The 3434-nt window shown below is 39.7% G+C and overlaps 1 protein-coding gene across 2 annotated transcripts in view; it reads right to left on the bottom strand.

The window, feature by feature from the left end:
- coro7 (coronin 7) overlaps positions 1 to 3434 on the bottom strand; it is a 107428-nt gene that overhangs the window by 53624 nt on the left and 50370 nt on the right. The window lies entirely within an intron of this gene.

The raw sequence follows: 3434 nt of genomic DNA, 5'->3' as shown, positions 1-3434 counted from the left end.
TGAATATCCAAAAATATAACTGGGCAAGTTATCTTTTTTGTTGTTCCCACCCTTTGCTTGCAAGAGGAAGGATTAGATTAACAGTGTTTGTCATTAACTTCTTCTCTTTTAAATCATCACTCGACGGGGTGAGGGGAGAGATCACAGGAGAGGGTGTCCGGGAAAGAGAATGAAAAGGGAACAAAGGTACAAGTGCAGGTATAATTATGCCGCATATTGAACTCATCCATTCAGTAGTCTATTTGTGTTTGTGTGCATTTTTGCAAAGTAGCCGAGCCTCTTAAAAGAGTGTGTCTACACTGACATTAATGCCTTACTTTTTCTCCCTCTTTCACATCTTTGCAGAATAATAAAAACAGTTAAATCATCCAGGTCACTTAAACAATTTCCAAGGTGATTAATAAGCAAATGTGTAAGTGTTATATAAAAGTATTAGATTCTCTTTGCTGCATCCAACAGTGAACCACCACCCAAAACACAATTTTACAAGGCTGTTTAATGTGTGCTTTCAGTGAACAAGAGGTCTTGGAATTCTTCCTTAACAGCAGTGAGCTGGAGGCAAAATGGAAATAAAGATTATGATTGAAAACACTCAGGTTAAGGTAGTAAGTGGATTTAACCATTACTCATAGGTTTAAGTCTAATGGCTAAGCATTGTTTGCAAACCCACACAATAAACAGGCTGACCACCCATGAGTTTTATAGGTCGGATGCTGGTAGGGAATTGATACAGCATGCACCTCATGCCCACAAACAAACACACACATATACTGGCCCAAGAACATACCTGGGAGCTGTTGTGCAAGATCCCACACTAAAAACACAAACACATAAAACAGCACCACTCCTGTCATGGAGGCTCATTATATCAATTTGCTCTAAGAGAACAAACTTCCTGGTTAAATAACAGGAGATATAATGCACCTCCTGGAAGTCAATAGGCTTTAACTTATTAGTCCTTCCACTTGTCATGTTTCCCTTTTTTGAATGTTCATTAACATAAAGTTATATAGGGGTTTAATGTCTTTTAGCCAAAAAAAAAAAAGTTATGATGGAGAAGACAATGGATGGGGCTAAATTGTGAGCATATGTCTGCATACTGGAGTGGCTCCAGGTAAAAAGACAGATGATGTCAGATAAGAATAATGCCTGCAGCAAAAAGAAAGCATGCATGTTTCTGTCCCTCTCTCTGGCTAGGCATCTGTAAATGTTCATGTATGTCAATAACAACAGGAGTGGGAGAAAACAGTGAGAATATATACAGTACCAGTCAAAAGTCTGGACACACTTTCTCATTCAAGTGAATGGGAAGGTGTGTCCAAACTTTTGACTGGTACTGTATATGTGTGTGTGTGTGTGTGTGTGTGTGTGTGTGTTTCTCTCCTTTCCTTCCATAAAACAGTCCCTCTTTTCTTCCCTGGGCTTTAAAAGAAACTTGGTCCCTGGATGAGAGCCAACTTTAATGCTCAAACTCAGTCTGAGCTGCTCAATGGCCCCTATTGTAGCTCCAAGGGACCTTTTTCACAATTATCAACCAAAAAAAAAAATTCCACACAGATTTACTTTTGAGTAAATGTTTTCACTGCCCCCCATTTTTTCTTTTTCTCTCTCATTTTTTTTGTTCCTAATTTGTTTCCAAATCCAGGGCTGCGAATAGGCAGACCAAGGACAATGAGTTGAGGCACAGGGTCATGTAGCTACAAGTAGCGTGTACACCCTGAAGTTGGGGGCATGAAATTAACTACACCAAAATCGTAAGATGAAGCATTAAACTCATCATACACCAAGAAAAATGATGGTACACAAGTAACTGTATGACATTTTCCATATTTCTCCCCCCAAAAATTATAATCTTTATGGTCTAAGGAGAAAGATCTTCATTATTCCTGAGCTTCATTCGGTTTCTGTGATGTGGCTACATGCTAATGAACATGTGCCTATGATTTAAAAAAGAATAGCAGCAACAGAGAGTAAAAAAGCAGAGAAGGACTAGAAGAGCTGAGTAGAGAAAACACACCACCACTTTGTTTTTGGAACCTGGTTCTCTGGCTCCAGTTGTTGGCCCTCTGCTTGTTTCCCTACTCACTCCAACTCTGCAGCCCCGCATCCCACCTTCCCTCCCTCTAAATCTTTCTGAAGTACTAATAACAGATGATGGGTGGTGTGCCACCAGTTCCTCTCATGCTGTACAGCTGCCAGGCTGTGCCAGCAGATGGCCCAGATGCTGATCTGACAAAAAGGCAATGAGAGGAAAGAGGAGAAGCGAGCGAGAAAGAAAAACAGGAAAAGAAAGCAAAAAGAAGAATTTTACTCTGGTTAGTTCTTGGCAATCTACATTAGCAGGCACACATGCAATTCATTTCACATGCTGTTCGGTAGATTATTAGATATAGAAACAAATGGCAGTATGATTTCCCCAGTGCAGATATTTTCTTAAACCCTAGTCTTGTCATTCTTGTCTTTTTCAGTCATAGTCTTTCCTCTCAGTAGGATGTAGACCAAACTTCCATATCCTTTTATACTGGAGAAGGACAATGCAAGCTAGCAGGTAAGTATAAACGGGGTAAATTAGGGTTATACATTGTTAGGTTTGAGTCTATGTATGACCAGCCTGTGGCATAAGCAAAACAGGCACTATACTGCAAATAGCCACATCTATTCTTAGGGGCCCCTACATGCACACTTGATTGTGTTTTTGAAGATACATTCAAGGCTCCAGGCGCATATATTAATGTTGTGCAGGGTTTAAGTGTCTTGCTCCACATGCTTGCAGAGAAACTCTGTGACAACTTAAGATCTGAATACACTATAGACTGTTCTTTCCTTTTATCTTGGAGTGTTTTTTCATCCTCTTGTCTGTTGTGAATTTTTCAATTCTTGTCCCGAGTAGAAGGGGATATGCACATTTTTAAAATTACAAACTTTTGTCATGATGTGATATTCCTCCTTAAGTCGAACTCTCACGAAGGGATAATATGCAAGGTTAGAAACTCCAAAGCACGCTGCAGTTTAAGGCAAGATACATGAAACAGTAGTTAACTTCACATATTGGGAACTTTTGTTCATAGCAATTTTTGTTTTAGGACAGTGCAGTATTTGTTTCTCCAACGTAAAATAAAATCTTTTAGTGTCGAAATACTTATTTACCTCCTCTTATTCAGTTTGTACTTAATCTGCTGTGAATGACATTCAGTATTTTCACCTTGGGCCTTATGTTTCTACTTTTCCCATCATGACAATTCAAAATTGAATTGCTCTCTTCACTGTAGACCCTAAGTTTGTAGGACATGATACTGGCTGAGTCTAAGCAGGGCCACATGCACTGAAAAGCTTTTTGGAAATGTACTGACCGGAGGCACTGAGGGGGACAGTTGTGGAGGTGTTGAGTGTGAGTGTGTGCCTTTGGGAGTCCAACAGACAGCACTGAAATTAAA

The sequence above is a fragment of the Thunnus thynnus genome, chromosome 17 (genome assembly GCF_963924715.1).
Source record: "Thunnus thynnus chromosome 17, fThuThy2.1, whole genome shotgun sequence".
Taxonomy (NCBI): Eukaryota; Metazoa; Chordata; class Actinopteri; order Scombriformes; family Scombridae; genus Thunnus; species Thunnus thynnus.
Note: the sequence above shows the minus strand (reverse complement) of the source record. Positions and strands in the feature narration are given on the sequence as shown.